Source organism: Vulpes lagopus, chromosome 8, assembly GCF_018345385.1.
Source record: "Vulpes lagopus strain Blue_001 chromosome 8, ASM1834538v1, whole genome shotgun sequence".
Lineage (NCBI taxonomy): Eukaryota > Metazoa > Chordata > Mammalia > Carnivora > Canidae > Vulpes > Vulpes lagopus.
Genome location: NC_054831.1, coordinates 120,735,094 through 120,753,383, shown reverse-complemented (window position 1 = coordinate 120,753,383; position 18,290 = coordinate 120,735,094). Strand labels below are relative to the sequence as shown.

At 41.7% G+C, this 18,290-nt stretch overlaps 1 protein-coding gene across 2 annotated transcripts in view; it reads left to right on the top strand.

The window, feature by feature from the left end:
• Positions 1 to 18,290, top strand: part of EPB41 (erythrocyte membrane protein band 4.1) — a 200,403-nt gene that overhangs the window by 14,766 nt on the left and 167,347 nt on the right. The window contains exon 1 of one of the 2 annotated variants that reach the window (XM_041764989.1): positions 4,819 to 5,046. The exons of the other annotated variant lie outside the window; for it this stretch is intronic. The gene's annotated coding sequence lies outside the window, so the exon portion shown is untranslated. Of the gene's footprint in view, positions 1 to 4,818; positions 5,047 to 18,290 lie in introns of those variants that run through there. 2 annotated transcript variants of the gene reach the window in all.

Sequence of the window (18,290 nt, the reverse complement as noted above, 5' to 3'; positions counted from 1 at the left end):
GCTCCATGCAAGGGGCCCGACGCAAGACCTGATCCCGGAACTCCAGGATCACGCCCTGGGCCAAAGGCAGGCGCTAAACCACTGAGCCACCCAGTGATCCCTGGCCTGTAGCTTTGGAAGGGAAATTTAGGTGGACTCAAGGCAGAGAACAGAATCCTGCAGTAAGGATCAGAAGACTTGTGTTCAAGTTTGGGCTCTGCCACTCTCTGCTGTGTGACCTTGGACAAGTCCCTTCCAGTTTCTGTACCCATTTCCCCATCTGTTTAAAAGCTTGCAGCTGGAGCTTGAGGACCTCTAGGGGCATATCCAGTTCTAACATTTTGGGAATCTAGAGGCCTAGAGGAAGTGTCTTAGCTACCATCTTTTACATTTTCAACTCCCTTCCCTTCTGCCCCTGTTTCTTCATAGCAGAAAGGACATAACTTGCTAACTCCAATGGATGTATTTCAATCACATTAAAATTTTTTAAATTTAGGGGATCCCTGGGTGGCTCAGCGGTTTAGCTCCTGCCTTTAGCTCCTGGGATTGAGTCCCACATCGGGCTCCTTGCATGGATCCTGCTTCTCACTCTGCCTATGTCTCTGCCTCTCCCTCTCTATTTCTCTCTGTGTGTCTCTCATGAATAAATAAATACAATCTTTAAAAAAAATAAAAAAATTTAAATTTAATTATTCATGAGAGACACACAGAGAGAAGCGGGCTCTATGCAAGAAGCCCGATATGTGACTGGATCCTGGGACTCCAGGATCATGCCCTGAGCTGAAGGCAGATGCTCAACCAGTGAACCACCCAGGGATCCCTCAATCACACTTTCTATTCTTACTGTGCTTTAGAACCAAGCTTAATGCATTTTTTTCCAAGCAAAGTGCATTGTGTCAAAGAGGTCAAAGCATGCTCTGTGTTTTCAAATGCAAAAGACAAGATATTGTATAAAATTACTACATATGCTGATTACCTTTACCTTTATCTCAAAAATGACCAGAAAGGGCAGGCTTGTGTGTGATACTTTAGAAAAAAAAAAAAAAAGTGCTGCAGTCAATGCATCCTAAAAAAATAATCATAGGTATGATTAGATAAAAGGATGTTTGTTGAATAAAAGAAATAAAAATGGGAAATAACCTAGCTGTCCAGTGTTTAGTGTTAACTAAATTATGGTATATCTACTTGAGGGCAGTATTAAAAATGGTGGTGCAAATGTCAAATTATTAGGTTCCAATTAGTTCCAAACTCAGTTCCAAACAGTATGATTTAAGTATGAAAAAAGCATTAAGTTGAACTATTCCTTCCTTTCTAAGATTTTATTTTTAAGCAATCTCTACACCCAACCTGGGGCTCGAACTCGCAACCGTGAGACCAAGAGTTGCATACTCCACTGCCTGAGCCAGCCAGGTGCCCTGTATTAACTATATTTTCTATGAACAATTCAAGTACTACTACTAAAAATAATTTCCCAGGAAAGGCATACCACTGTATGAACAGTAATTTTTCTGCCTGATCATAGCCTGTTTATCATTTGTATTTAAAAGGTCTAAAATGACTGCAAATTTATGACCATGGGCAAGATGGAAAGATAACTCTACTCTTTTGTACTTTTTTTTTTTTTTTTTTTTTTTTTTACCAGGATTGTTTTTTATTCAGTAGTGACTGTTTAGAACACTTTGCTGGTGGGCCCAGCTTTTCAAAGCCCTCTTCATCTCTTGCCACTCCCCAACAACAGACAAATGTTTTCCATGAGCCCTATCACTGGGCCGTAAGGCCAGCTGTGTCCCTAATCCGCCCATGTCCCAGATTTGGGAATGGCTCAGACTCCAACTGTTTCCCCCACTCTACCCCCACTGTCTCCCAACCTCATCTCTTCCAGGTCATCGGAGGCCCCAGCTACCCTCCCTGGCCTTCCCCACTGATCACCACCTAATTTCGACACCTAATTTCACCCTCTTCTGTGCAGCTGGTGTTTGAGCTCAGTTTGCAATGGGAAAGGATTAGGACCCTTTCATGCTGTCTTTTTTCTTTTTGTTTTGTTTTTTCCTCAGTGCCCTTGACCGCTCTAGGGGCTGACAGGCAGCTAGCAGGGTCTGTATTCCCTAGGAAGGAACAGGAGGGGTGGTGGAGGAGGCAGTGGTGGGCTCAGCTGGCAGGCGGGATAGAAATGGCCCCTAGAGACCCCAACCTGGGTCTTGGAGCATGGCACAACCGCCACCCAGATGTGAGCATGAAGCAGGCAGGCAGGTTGCTGAATTTCTGCCTAGAAAATTAGCCTCAGGGATGGTGCTTGGGACTTTTACCCTTGGGACCCAGTGGCTGCCTCTGCGGGGTGAACTGGAACTGGATGTCTGAATTGCAGAGACACATGGGCACATGACTGTAGGTAGTGTGAGTAGCTTCTCTTCCTTCAGACTGGGCATTACTTATCCCCTCACTCTCTACTGTGTGGTGGGCCTAGCTAACTCAGGGATTGAGGACTTTGCCTAATAGGTGATGGTGTATAACCTAATTAATAACAAAATCAGTCATGCATGCATAGTACTTTCTAGTTTACAAAGCCCTTTCATCTCCAGGCTAAGAATTGAAAGTGAAAACTGGAATTCAGGTCTTTGTGATTCTAAAGCCAGTGCCAGCAGTTTTTGGTGTGGTGTTGCAGAGCACTCTCAATATGAGAGTGATTTATACTAAAGTGCCTTAGTCTAGCTATTTTTTCCTAGCCTGAGACTCCTACTTTTTTTTCAGGGTGGTGATTGCTAAGTACTACACACTCCATCCAAACAGGCCTTTTGAAATATGTTATGTCATTGGCTAGCACTTCATGGGATAGAGACTATTGGTTTTTATGAATCTGAATTTGCTGGATTAGTGGTCATGGTGGTCATGGTAAGCCACCTGGTGATTTATCTTCAGGATTTATCCTCCATGGTACCAGATTTTCAGGTCTGATAAGGAGGAAGCCTCTGAGGCACAAACACGGTAGGGTGAGAGCTCCCTGAATCAAAAGTATGGCTTAACCTGAGAACCCGAGATAGGGGACCAGAATATTCAAGAATAGGTGCTTTACCTCTGTTATACAGAATGACCCTGGCCAAGTCACCTGACCTTACTAAGCTTCAGCTTCCTTATATATAAAATGGGGATAATTTGTTCACTTGTTCAACAAGTACTTATTGAATCTGCACTATTCCGGGAGATGAATAAGAGGGGGCAAAATCCCTGTCCTCTTGAAGCTTGCCATTTAGTGGATCTAAACTGCCACAATTTATTGAGAGGTGCAATAAATAATGAAATATAAAGAAAGTCAGGTAGAAGTAAGTGCTATGAAGCAAATTAAAGTGAGACAAGGTAAAAATAAAATCTTTAAAAAGGGGAGTATAGAGCATGCAACTCTTGGTCTTGTGGTTGTGAGTTCGAGCCGCATATTGGCTGTAGAGATTACTTAAAAATAAAATCTTAAAAAAAAAAAAGCAGGGCAAGGGTACTGTGGAGTATACTTTAGATAGGGTAGTAAGGTAGTGCTCAAGTGATTCACTTAGGATGTTTCAAACGGTAATTCATGCCATGTGCTCAGCTCAGTGCTGACAATTGAGAGCTTAACAAACACATTATGTCAGGCTGCGCTACATCTCTCCATATTTCAGTCTCTGAATAGCAGTAACAGTGAACAGTTAGGTAGATCTTACTATGAGCTAGGCACTATTCTAAGCCCTTTACGTATTTTAACTGACTTAATTCTTACAGTAGCTCTTATGAGGTTGAACTATCACTATTTCCCTTTATGGGGTTAGAGACAGACAGAAGTCCAAAGCATGAGGGAGGACTGAACCCAGGTGTCTGTGTCTAGAGGCTGAGCTGCAGATGGGAAGGGCTGTGATCAGATACCAGGAGAGCCAGAAGCAGGTTCTGGTTAGATGGCCTGGCTTCTTATCCCGACAGGTCTAAGCCTCTCGGCCTCAGCGTCTTCATCTCTAAAATGGGAATACCAGAACCCATCTTACGTTAGAGGGACTGTGCTTTCATTCTGCTCTGTGCGGTCTCAGCCTTTTCAGAGACCAGCCTGGCAGGGAGTGTGAAGAGTCAAGGGCCTCCGAAACTCCTTTTCAGGAGTCCATAAAGGCACATCAGGCAACTTGTCAGAGCAAGCCTAAGTTCAGCTGGCGTGCAGACCTCGGAAGCTAGGTCTTTATGATTTTGAGGGTGCCCGGAGTGGAATTAGGAGACCCTTCCATGCAAAAAAGACAGGTGAAATCTTGGCTTGGCCACAGCATTCAGCTTCCGCGTCGGGCCTGGCACGGCTGCCAGGAGCGGTGAAGCCTCCACGAATGTCAGGGTGGGAATGGCGCCTAGACACCACCGAGTTAGTAGGTGGGGAAACTGAGGCCCGGAAATCTAAGTGATTTAGAGAAGAAGGTCACGAGGTGCACGGGTGGGCGGGCGGCTGGCAGCAGCCTTGGCTTTGCTTGAGGCTTCCAAATCCCGGCGGGAAGGGCCTCCCCTCGGTCCGGGGAGCGAGCGGCCTCGCTCCCCACGTGGGTGCTGCAGGGGCCGGGAACCCCCGGCCTGCGGAGCGAGTCGGACGTGCGCTTGCGCACTCGCGCCCAGCCCCTCGCCTTCTCCCCTCTCTTTCCCTCCCCTCCCGGGCGCTGACCGGCCTCGGGGAGGGGGACTCTTAGAGGAGCGCCCAACCTGGCCCCAGCCAATGGGCAGGCGGGCCGCGGGCCCGGCCCCCTCCCTCCCTCGGGCGCCGCCCAATAGAAATCTACTACAATGTTGTGGCGCACGGAGGGGGAGGGGCGCGCGCGGGCTGGCTGGCTGCGGGCCGGCGGCCTCGCCTCGCGGAGGGAAGGCGGGAGGGCGCGCGCCGGGGCCGCCTGCTCGCTCGCTCGCTCGCTCCCTCCCTCCGCCGGTGGGTTAGTCAGTCAGTCAGTCAGTCAGTCCGCCAGCAGCCGGCGGGCCGGCGAGCCGCAGAGGGCCCGAGCGTCGGCGCCGGCGCCTTCTCCTGCCATTGTTCCTCGCGCGGCTGCAGCGGCGGGCTCGGGAGCCCGGGCCCCGGGGCCACCGGTGAGGCGAGGCGGCGGCGGCGGCGGCGGCGCGCGAAGCGGGGTGGGGGGCGCGGAGCTGTCCCCGAGGGGACGGTCCTGGCGGCCGCGGCGGCGCCGCCGCAGCCCCTTTGTCTGCAGCCCGCCCCCCCCTCAGGCCCCGGGCCGGGGGCGCGGAGGCTGCGGGGCTGCAGGCGGGACGCGGCCGGCCTGAGCCGAGGGAGGCGGGCGGGCGGCGGGGGGGCGGCCGCGCCGCGGGAGAGCCCCGCAAAGTTGGGCTCGGGGTCTTCGACGAGGTCCGCCCGTCACGGCCCGCGGGCAGGAGCCTTGGAAGGAAACCAAATGGAGGAGGGTTGCGGGTTCCGGGTGGCGAAGGTGTTGCGTGCAGCCGCAGAGCAGTTTCTTCGTGACGAGGTGGCCGGGCTGCCGGGAGACGTCTGGCGCGGTCGGAGGGCTGGAGGGAGCCTCCCCGCCGGAGACCCCCCGCGACCCCCCGCGACCCCGAGGCCCTGCCGCGCGCCCCCGTCTTCGCGGTGCCCAGGGACCAAAGGGTTAAATCTATTCTCTCAGCATCGTGACCTCCTTTTTCAGTTCCTGCATCTGTCGGCTTGGAAAGATTTCCTCCTGCTCGCGGGGCTGCTTCTACCTGTGGGGAGGCTGGCTGTAGGCTCGGCCTCCCAGGGCCTCCCCTCCCCCCCGCGATGGTTCCGGGGGCGCGCGGGGGGGGGGGGCGCCGCGACCCGGTCCATCCGCCTCAGGATCGCGGGTTCTCTGGAGAGACGCTGATCTCACGTGCGACGAATTGCTGACAGACCGGTTTCTGGCCACATGATAGCCACTGTCATCCTGTTGTTCCTCTCCCCGTGCCCTACCATAAATGCCTAGTCTGGGGGGACTTCTGTTTTTTGTGGGTTTTTTTTTTTTTTTTTTTTTTGGGCATGAACTGCTGATTAGGAGATGGGTGTTCTGTTTTTTGTTTTTTGTTTTTAAGTAGTCTGGGTGATTTCACAGTTGCTATTTTGTTCTTTCTGTTTTTAAGGAAAATCGCAAGAAATGGTTGTGTCTTGGATATTATTATAGTGGATTTATGCTCCGTTGAGGACATCCTGTATACGCTGTTGCTCACTACTGTTTTCTGTCTTCTCACTCCTGGCAGAAATTTTAGTTGGTTTTATGCTTTTTAATCGAGCAGGTGATCTATATATTGTATTTCCCCCTTACTCTTTGTGGAAACTTGATGTACTCTTTTATTTCCTTTTTTCCTGTGAGTTGGAAACATCCTGAGTTCTTTGCCAGTTGTATAATTTTTGGTTTTGTGGATAGTTTCTTGGGGGTGTTCTTGATATAATCCGTGTAGAGTATGTGGCAGGGTATCTGGCACACAGTCAGCACTCAATAAATGACATAAAAAGTGGCTCTAACTGAATGTCAGATTGCCTTGGAATCATGGTGCTAATTCAGAGTGCTTTCTACAAGAGATTATAATTAAGATAAAGATAAGAGTTATTCATATCTCTGGGTATATCTGAAGTAGGGTATATCTTTGCCACTATTAAAAGTGAACTCAAAAAAAAAAAAAAAGTGAACTCACTGGGAGTGTGCTAATAACCTTCTGATTTCTTTTTCTGGTGGTAACCCGACAACACTTTTCTCCCTTATTTATATAGCTGAATTCAGGCCTGGAAATAAATGTTTTAAATTTTTAGGCCTCGCCAAAATTCTCCCAACATTTATACCAGTGTTTTAATGCCAAATGTCTTATACGTAAGTTCTCAAACTACCTTTCCACCGCTATTCTCATTACTTGTGTTTTTCAACCAAGAAGAGCTTGGCTATCTGTCTCTTTGGCTGTGCTGTTCTGGATATGTTCTTCCTGACTGTTTTTGGATCTTTCACCTTAAAAGTGCTCCACATATTAGGAATTTGAAGTATGGGGAAAAGTTCCATGTGTGGAAGGAACGTGATGGAGTTTTTTTGTTTTGTTTTGAATTTTCTTAGAGATTCATTTGTATGGCTAGCTAGTTCAGTTTTCTTTAACGGGTGTTTGTTAAAAGGATTTAGGTCCTAAGTGTCCCATGGATAGGGGTAGCCCTTAGTAATAGATGATGGCTGATGGTGGATTAAGAAAACTACTTAGGCTTCCATTCTACACAGAGCTAAGAACTCTACCAGTTGGCAAGTTGAAGTTTAATGCTTGGAAATTCTGTCAGCAAATAGACTAAGCTAATAGAAGTAGACTAAGCTAATCCAAGCTAGGAGACTCATCTTTTAGGTGTCTCTGCTTGCTTTATGCATCTTTTCTCTTTCTTGGTGGTCTAAGGGTCAACATTTCCTTAATGTTTGTTAAACGCTCAAATGATATTTGTTGTGTTCAAATAGTAGATATGTTGAACAAACCTGTTTTATTTTTTTTATTTTTTTAAATGATTTTATTTATTTATCCATGAGAGATACAGAGAGAGAGAGAGAGAGACGCATAGACACAGGCAGAGGGAGAAGCAGGCTCCATGCAGGGAGCCCGATGCGGGACTCGATCCAAGGTCTCCAGGATCACACCCCAGGCCACAGGCAGCGCCAAACCGCTGCGCCACCGAGGCTGCCCGAACAAACCTGTTTTAAACTAGGCTTATCCTCAATATAAAATAACAAGATAGAATAATATTAGCAAAGTAATATAACAACATTAGCAAAGGAATACACAGTTTTGCATATTTAAACATGCTCTCATTTTATCCCTTCTCTTTTTCTTCTGAAACACTTCTAAGCTAATATCAAAATTAACAAATGATTTTATTATTTTGTTTTTTGAAGATATTATTTATTTGGGAGTGCATGAGTAGGGGCAGAGGGAGAAGGAGAGGGAGAATTTTAAGCAGACTCTGTGCTGAGTGCAGAGCCCCACATGGGGCTCTGCTCTCAGACCCTGACATCATGACCTGAGCTGAAATCAAGAGTTGGATACTTAACTGACTGAGCCACCCAGGCACCTCTAAACTGACAAATCATTTTAAATGATTCCTGTCTCCTCTGGAAAAAAAGAAAAAAAAGATTGTGGCATTTGTTGAGGTATGACCTATATATTTTTTCCTGTTCTTCTTTTTTGTCAGGTTTGTGCCCTACATTTAAAGTTCACCAGTGTGATGTTTTCTTGTCTGCAGCTTAAGTTTAACATTTTTGGAAATTACAGAGCTAGACTTCTATCTCGTTTTTCAGTTTTTTTATGGTCTTAATTTTAAACAAATTCATATTATGGGAGATAGTGTGCTTACAGTATTATTTGGTTTCCTTCCTACTTTTGCTAAGAATGCTTCAGAGTTAAGTCTGTCAGCAGTGTTGCCTAAACATCACAGGGTTCTTGAATTCTCTGCAGGTGCTTCGATACGCTTATCCATAGATTGTGATTTAAAATATATGGTCTTAGGGCACCTGGGTGGTTCAGTGGTTAAGCATCTGCCTTTGGCTCAGGTCATGATGCCTAGTGAGAGATTGAGCCTGCATGGGGCTTCCTCTTCAGCGGGGAGTCTGCTTCTATTTCTGCTCCTCACCCTGCTCATGCTCTCTCTCTCTCTCAAATAAATAATGTCTTTAAAAAATAAATAAATGCTTTTTAGTATTGCCTCTTTTTGAGATCTACTTCTGAAGAGTAAAGTCAGCCTTAGTAGGAGGCAAAAACCAAAAAAAAAATATGATCTATAATTTGTGATATGAGTGATAGAGCTTGCATATAGTGTCTTCTGAATGTTCAAATCCAGTTTAATATTAGTGATCTGATTTTATGAGTTTAACATATCAGTGTCTCGGGATCCCTGGGTGGCGCAGCGGTTTAGCGCCTGCCTTTGGCCCAGGGTGCGATCCTGGAGACCCAGGATCAAATCCCACATCGGGCTCCTGGTGCATGGAGCCTGCTTCTCCCTCTGCCTATGTCTCTGCCTCTCTCTCCCTCTCTCTCTCTCTCTCTCTCTCTCTCTGACTATCATAAATAAATAAAAATTAAAAAAAAAAAAGAAAAAAACATTAAAAAAAAAAAACATATCAGTGTCTCCTGGGGGAGGGGGGGACTGAATTTGGTTCTGAAATCAAGAGGAGCACATGTTTAGACTACAATCTGTTTTCTTGTTATCTAAGGAGCATGGCCAGAACCAAGTGCTGCCAGTGTATTTTTCCAAGAGTCTTATCAAATCCGTGATTGGTTACATGGCATGTTCAGATGCAGATTCATCCCTACCTTTGAAGAACTTGTTTTTTCCTCTATTTCTTGAGAATGGAATAATTTTATTTGTGAGCTAAGCAATGATAATTTTAAGAGCTTTTTTTTTTTTTTTTTTTTTTTTTTTTTTTTTTTTTTAATGAATGGCTTTTTTCTCTAATACTCCCAATGTTGAAACTTAAAAACTTTTAAAAAAGGCCTCTGAATTTATCAGTTGTGGGCCTTATTTATGTAGAGGATGTAGACTTTTTGGAAGGTAATTGAGTCATTGCATTTATAATAGCTTTAAGTTAGAGAAGAGCCACATTCTAAATATATATTTTAATTTTTGCTTTTTATTTAAGTTTGTTGGAATGTCATTGGTGGCTTACTGTGTGTCCTTTTTATGAGTAGCTTCATAGTATGTTCAGTAAAATGCAGTGTAACAAACATTCTGTTATACACACTGGGTTAAATTAGTATTTCAGTCTACTCTGCTGCTACTTAATGAATACACAGAGAGAAGGATTAAAGAAGCTATAAGCAACAAACAGTATTCAGAAACTGAAGGTGTTAGGAAAACTTTGATATTTTATTTTGAGTGCAGATCTTATTTAGAATTAACTGCCTCACTGACACCACTTCACATGTTGGTTTTAGGAAAGTTTAGTGAGAGAATCTGATTACGATGAAAGTCTGTTTGCACTTATTTTTCTTAATTATTTTTATTTAAATGAGATTGTATCAGCCTTGAAGTATTTGAAAATAAATTGGCTAGCCCTTTGGACTTTAAAGAAAAACAAAATACCAACATTGGATGTGGTCAATACAATTCAAGGAATAACTTGGAGAGACTTGGAGAGTAATATACTCCCTAATCTTTATCAGCTTCCTCCAAAGTCACCCTAAATAAATATGCTACCCCTAAAAGTCCTTTGTATATAGAAATTCTGGCATCATGTTTATTTTATTATCTATTATTTTGTTATCGCACTTATTAAGACCAGTTTTCATACTGCAGTTATCTCTTGATTATTTCCAAGATAAATCCATATGGATTAAACGGTGATTGTCTATTGCTGTCTCCCTATTATGGCTGAGGGTTCTTTGCGTCACTACCACAAAACTGAGTTAGGCCCTCCTTCAACTTTCAAGGGAATCTATTTGGAGAAATTAAAATTGTTTCTGAGCTATGTGGAGTGGAGCCTTGAGTAGGGTTAGAGTAATCTTGGCAGAGTGGGTAGGAAGAGGCAAGATTGTTGGAATAGATAGGAAGTATGACTAAATGTTTATATTGATATGTAAGATTGGAAGAAGCAGTAGATGCTCTATTAATCTTATCTAATTCTTTTTCTATCTGTATTTAATGTATATGTGTAATTCTGTTATATATTAATATTAATAGGGATGGGAACACCTCAATTTCTTTTTGGAAATAGGTGCAAATAATAAGATAAAATAAAATAGGGTATAATATATACTCCTGAAGTTAATTTTGATTTATAAATGCAGCCTGCTTGCTTCTCTACAAAAGAAGGCTTCTCTGCAGCCTTCTGTTCTCTACAAAAATTATCCTAATCCAAACCAACTTTTGGTAGGCACTCTATATGTCTGAATTGTAGCACTGCATACAACATAGACTGAGGCTTAAATATTTTCTATATTAATATATATATTTTAAAGTTTTTATTTACTTATTCATGAGAGACACACACAGAGAGAGAGAGAGAGAGAGAGAGGCAGGCAGAGACACAGGCAGAGGGAGAAGCAGGCTCCATGCAGGGAGCCCAATGCAGGACTCGATTCCGGGACTCCAGGATCACGACCCGGGCTGAAGGTAGGCGCTGAACCACTGAGGCACCCAGGGATTCCCCTCTATATTAATTTTCATTCAGAAAACTTTTGATAATATCTTCATTAAGTCATAAAAAGTTATGTTATAAAAGTTTTGAAATATTCTCAGTGATTTAGGAACATTAAACCACGGAGTTATTTTGAATTGGTTAAATTAAACCTGTGACCCACAAGTGAAATAGAAATGTATACTTTTGGTAATTTATGAATGTATAATATTATGTCCAGATTGGGTTGTGATTGCTATTCAGTTATTACTTAATGCTTTTACAAATAACCCTATTAGAATCGTTTTAACACAATGAGATCTTAACAGTGTATCTTTGAATACATCATTTTATAAAGAATTGATGTTTTCATTTATATGTCAAGTATTTTGACTTACCAATTTGAAGTTCTACATATATTCAAGTGAGAAGTGTTTCACTTTGATAATATACTTGGCACAGGTTATTGAAATTCATGTTTCTCTCTAGTTTTGACCAAATAGATATAGGTAGAACTGTCAAGAGCTCCAAGGATTTAAGCCTTCAAATTTTATTCATATATTTATTTTTGATTTTTGTTCATTTATTTTTAAGAGATTTTATTTTTAAGTAATCTTTGCACCAACATGGGGCTCAGACCCACAACCCTTGAGATCAAGAGTTGCATTCTGTACTGACTGAGCCAGCCGAATTTTATCTGTCAATCATTTCAAGGGGATAGGGATTCAAGGTAGGGATCTTAAAGTGAATTTTTTTTTTTTTTTGCTACCACCCACTTGCTATTTCTTGCCCTTTTATCTTTTTTAATGATTCAGAGAATTGGCATTGTTGCTAACTTACTACCTGTGAGTCCTGCTAATCTTGATGGTATTATGTAATTATATAAACCTTTTGCATGGTGTCATATGATGTTGTATATATGTCCTCCCACACATGTGTCTTTAGAGTAATTTCTTTCCATCTGGTGTTGGAAATGAGCTCTTTGTGAAGTTATTTTTAAATCTTCAAGCTTTCTGGCATCCTCAACTCTTGAAATAACATAGCTGCTTTTGAAGGCAAAAAAATCCACATAGTATATTTAGTGTTTTTTTCCAGTGAAAATGTAAATAGTATTTTATTTTAAAAATCATATCCTGTGTTCTAAACAGGCAAAACATGTATTTTATTTTTAGATAGTCTCCAGATAATTTTGTTAAAAGGTAGGAAATAATCAGTCGGTTGTTGCCAAGTAGATAAAGTAAAGGAGAAGTACTTAAGGGAAAGGATGCCAAGAATAAGAAACCTGTTAGAGGAAAGAGCTTTCAAAGATATTTATTCTCTGAAGGTTTATTGGTATCCTTTTCTGAACTCTTGCAGCATTTATTTGTTATATATCAGATTCATTATTTATTGTTTTATATTGTATATAAAACTGCTGTTCCCCAATGAGATTGCCAGTTTCTGGAGGGCAGAGGGTCAATATCTTGTCTTTCATTTCATCCTCATCCCCTAAACACAGATATTGTATAGTACAATAGCTAGATACATAACATAGGGGACACACTAGACATGTAGGGGTATAGTGAGAATATGATTTCCCAGGATAATTAAGATTTGGGATCTGAGTTGTAATTCTGACTGCTTCTCAATGCCTCTCTGTATATGTGTGTATCATATTTTCTTGGAAAGTAAGTCACAGATGTTATGACACTTTATACCTAAAACACTTTGGTATGCATGTCCTACAAACAATGACGTTATCCTACATAATTATAGTACCACCATTATACTTAAGGAAATTAACTATTTCCATAATATCAATCAATATCCAATCCATCTATATATAGACACACACACATATATGGATTATGCATATATATATATATATGGATTGGATATTGGTTGATATTGTATGTACTGTTATGTAATTACATACATAGTGTGTGTGTGTGTGTGTGTGTATATATATAGTATATATTGGTTGATTGTGTGTGTGTTTGTGTGTATACATATATATATGGCATGGAGCCCTGTATATGTGTATGTGTATATGTATGTGTGTGTGTGTGTGTGTGTGTGTGTATAGCATGGAGTCTAATGTGGGGCTTGAACTCATGAGCCTGAAATCCAGACCTGAGCCGAGATCAAGTGTTGGTTGCTTAACCAACAAAGCCACTCAGGTGCCCCAATATCCAACCCATATTTTAAGAGATTATTGTCATCTACTTAGCAAGATTTATCCAATAATTCCTTTTTTCCAGATGCTATTTTTGCTGACTTATTCTTGCTAGTTGTTTGTCTCTAATATGACTGTTAATGAACGCTGATATATTGTAGGACTGAAAAGATTAGGATTAGGGTGAATGATTGCATAATGATCATAGCATCATCTATAAATAAATATTCTAAAGAATATATCAGGTGGCCAAAGAGCAAAGTATTTCTGTTTTGTTTGGTTTTTAGACTTTTATAATGCCAACAATGGTAGGCAACCTTTAAGATGGTCCCCAGTGATTCTTGCCTTTTAATATTCATGCTCTGTGTAATCTCTTCCCCTTGAGTGTGGCCTGGACCTAGTGACTAACTTCTAATGAATAGAATACAGCACAAGTGGTGGGATGTCATTTCCAAGATTAGGTTACAAAAGGCTGTGGCTTTTGTCTTGGTCCCTCTCATCTTGGGCACTTTCTAGCTCTCTTCCTATCATTCGGATCACCAGCTGCCATAGCCTAAGAATGTACAGGCAGCCTATAAAGAGGCCCACATGTTGAGAAACCAAGTCTGTCAGCAGCAATGTAAGTGAGCTTGGAAGCAGATCTTCTGAGGCCTGATAACAGCCATGTAAGTGAGCTTGGAAGTAGATCCTTCAGGCAGAGTTGAGCCTTGAGATGAATGCAAACGTGGTTGACACTTGACTGCAACATCATGAGACACCCTGAGCCAAAGGCACCCAGCTAAGTCGTGCTTGAATTCTAGATCCACAGAAATAGAAGTAATGAATATTTGTTGTTTTAAGGCACCAAGTTTTGGGGGTAGTTTTTTTGAGATTTTATTTTTAAGTAACTACTACACCCAGTGTTGGGCTTGAATTTACAACCTGAAGATCTACAGCCGCATGTTCCACTGACTGAATCAGCCAAGTGCCCCATTTTGGGGGTAATTTTGTTGTATGACAATAGATAGATAACTAACGTATCTACCATTTATTAATTTAATAAATATTGATCATCTGCTATTTTTTTTTTAATTTTTATTTATTTATGATAGTCACAGAGAGAGAGAGAGAGAGGCAGAGGGAGAAGCAGAGGGAGAAGCAGGCTCCATGCACCGGGAGACCGATGTGGGATTCGATCCTGGGTCTCCAGGATCGCGCCCTGGGCCAAAGGCAGGCGCCAAACCGCTGCGCCACCCAGGGATCCCCATCTGCTATTTTTAAAAAAGATTCATTTATTTTAGAGAGAGAGAGTAGGGGGAGGTGGAAAGAGAGAAGAGAGAAAGCATTTTCAAGCAGACTCCCCACTGAGTGCAGAACCTGACGTGAGGCTCAATCCCAGGACCCTGAGATCATGACCTGAGGCAAAATCAAGAGTTAGCCACCTAACCGACTGAGCCACCCAGGTGCCCTGATCATCTGCTATTTACCAAGCATTGGGACATACAGTGAATAAAGTAGAATAGAAAAAATGTCTGTTCTTCTGAAGCTTACATTTTAGTGATAGAGAACAGATAATTAACAAGTACACAAATCAGGGGTAAAGTAAAAGATTTCTGTAGGATCAGGGAAAGCAGGAAAAGGGGACAAAGAGTGAGGGAAGTGGGGTGGATACTTTAGATAGTAGATAGAGTGGTCAGAGATGACCTCTTGTACAAGGTGACTGTTGAGCAGAGTCCTGAGTGCTATCTAGAGTAGAGCACTCCAGGCAGAAAAACAATTGGCATAAAGGTTAAGCGTATTTGGTGTATTTGAGAAACATTAAGTAAGCCAATGTGGTGGGATCAAAATGATCTAGGGGAAAATGGTACAAGTTGAGTTCAGAAAAGTTGACGTAGGAGAACGAGTGGTTCAAGTAGTGCCTCTTTGGCTATGCTATAGACCGTGTTTTTTTCTGACACAGGAATTCTTGGGAGATTTTGAGCAGAGGAATGGCATATTCATTCATTTTATGCATATTAATTATGCAGAATGAGCAGGACCTTGTGGGTGTATGTGATCACAAGAATACAGAAGACACCCCCTGACCTAAGGAAGTTTAATCATCTAGTATTAGAAGAAATGTCTGGGCATACACAAAAAATTTAAGAATAGAGGCACTGTGTCATGGAAGCACATGTAGTTATGGGGAAAAGCACGAGTAAAACCGGGATTAAAATTCTGGCTCTTGTACTTGGTTTAATACATTTCGGTGACTGTTTACTGGGTGGTGTAATATGCAAGATAAAATAATAATGCTAGTATTTATTGCTGACTTATTATGAGCTGAGCTCTGTGGTGTGTGCTTTATACATATGACACAGGTGTTGAAGAGCATGAGCTCCAGGGCTAGAATGCCAAAGTAGAACATTGGCACCAGACAGATGTTAGCCATTATTTTTGCATTTAAACCCCACCACAACCCTTACACAGCAGATGTGATTAATCCTATTTTACATTTCAAGTAGTAGGTTAAAAAGTTAAGTAACGTGTACAAAGTTGTACAACTAGCAAGTGAAAATTGTCTTCAAAGCCACCTTCTTTACTGTTGTACCTTTGTTTTCTCAGTATGTCTATGAGCAGGTGGGGAAGGAGAGATCTGGATACAGGCCTTTTGTTAAAGCTAATTATTTCTTAATAATTGTGCTCTTATGAAAGTACTTTCCATGCCTTAGTTTTCCTCTTTTGTAAAATGAAGATCATACCTACATTACACAGAGTACATAGTAATGACAAAGAAAAACAAACCTGATAGTGTGCCTGTTACCTGCAGATACTCAATAAGTGTTAGGTCCATTTCCCTCTTGGTAAAATATGGCCTCATGGAGATGGGAAATAATTTATGGTTAAGAAGGATAATTTTTACATCTTGACCCATATATTTTTTCTACTTAAATTGTGCATCTACGTGTCTGATTGTTATATGTAAATAAATGTAATATAGCTATACAGAAATATATATGGTTTTGTCTAGTGGTATTCTTTGGATTTGATTCAGACTTACACTGTAACATTTTTAAGCCTGTGTGTGAGCTTTCTAAAGACCCATTTCACAGCAACTCTGGTTTTGTAGCTTCCTTTCTGGGTTGGTAGGACACGATCATGTGGTTGATGTCCTCATTGTTGCTTTTATCTTTTGCAGCAGATGTGAAAGTAAACATACGAGGTTGAAAAACAGGAAGGGGTTTGGCTGATGTTCGTTGGAAGGGTATTTTTGCACGGGAGCTTGTACATAAGCCACCTGAAATCTGAAGTGCCTTAAATCTTTGTGATTTTTAGCAGATACGGAAAGAAATACCTTATTGTCATAAAGTAATAAAAAAAAAGCAAATAAAAAAAAACAAATGATTGTACGGTGTAATGAATTCATGAATTTGCATATATTTCTGCTTTTAAACATATTGAGAAGTGAGAGAGTGTGTTCCTGTTTTTGTTTGCACAGCAAACTGATGTATAACTTTATAATCACCCCAATTCTGGGTTCTTTTTACTTATGGAATGGTTTTACAGTAAAGAAACAGAGTTTTTTTTTGTTTTTGTTGGATATCTGTTCTAATATCATTACACTTGAACTTCTTCAAAAGCCAAAACTTAAGACAGCATTTTTCTAGTTGGCTCTTGTCTTTGTTCCTAAGGGAGGGAATTAACACATATCAAATGCTAGCTATATATCAGGTACTATTCTTCATATATACTGAATATGTGCATATACTAAATGTAAATATTTCCATCGTTGACATTCAATTCACAATGAGTTTTTATTGCTTTGGTGAAATCTCTTCCTCTTTTTATTTCTCCTTCTCTCTCCTACCCTCCCTTTCTTCCTTCCTCCTCCTTAAATGATTCTCTCCTCTACTCTTGCTGAACAGTTTTCTATTAATAGTATTTCGGAGGCAGTATAATGTAGCAGCCAATAAAGAGGAATTTTGGAACCAGATAGACCTGAGTTTACAGTAAGGTTGTTTTTGATAGGGAAAAAACTTCTTTCTATTTTAATAAATAAAAGCTAGGAACCTCCAAAGTTGACTTTAGGAGATTCTGCACAGGGGTTGGAATGATCCGAGCTCACGGCAAGGACTTTTGTTCTTAAAGATTCACCTCCTGAGGAATGCCTTGGCTGAGCTCAGGGGGTATTGCTTTCTCTTCAATTTTCTGTCCTGAAGGTGAGTCTTCTCTTAATACTCCTGAAGTACATAGCTGAGACCAGACTGGAACATTTAGTACTTTACTAAAGGATGGAAGATACAAAAGGGAAATAAACACAAGTTACTTGTGTGCTTTATTATAATCTCACTAGTAAGATAAAACTCCTTTTCAATTTGTGCCCTTTTATTGAGGTACCTCCCTTCTTGACTTTTTTTTTTTTTTTTAAGATTTTATCTATTTATTCATGAGAGGCACACACAGAGAGAGAGACAGAGACACAGGCAGAGGGAGAAGCAGTCTCCATGCAGGGAGCCCGATTGGGACTCGATCTTGGGGCTCCAGAATCACGCCCTGGGCAGAAGGCGACGCTAAACCGCTGAGCCACCCAGGGATCCCCAGTTTGCTGTAATTTTATCTCACAGTTTTGCTTGAGAAGATTCTAGTACTTAATGAGGTCCAAAGTTTGGCTGAGAACAATGGTGACAAACAGCTTAGTGTGATGAGGATGGAACACCTGGTGCCCTGAGCAGGCTGAGTTTAAATGTTTGTATCACAGACTGTTAATTCTGGAAGGGGACATGGAACAAGGTTCCTGGGTTTATTTCTAAGATAATGAAAGAGTATTAGGGTCAAAGACCTTTGGAATCACAGACCTGGTTTAGAATAGTGGCTCTGGGAATGCCTCTGTGGCTCAGTTGGGCGTCTGCCTTTGGCTCAGGTCATGATCCTGGGATTGAGTCCTGCATCAGGCTCCCTGCTCTGTTTCCCCCTCTGCCTCTCTGTTTCTCATGAATAAATATATAAAATCTTAAAAAGAAAAGAAAAGAAGAGAAAAGAATCCTGGCTCTGATACTGGTTAGCTGTGTGTAATTAGGCAAGTTATCATTTCTGTTTCTCAGTTTCTTCATCTGTTAAATGTATAC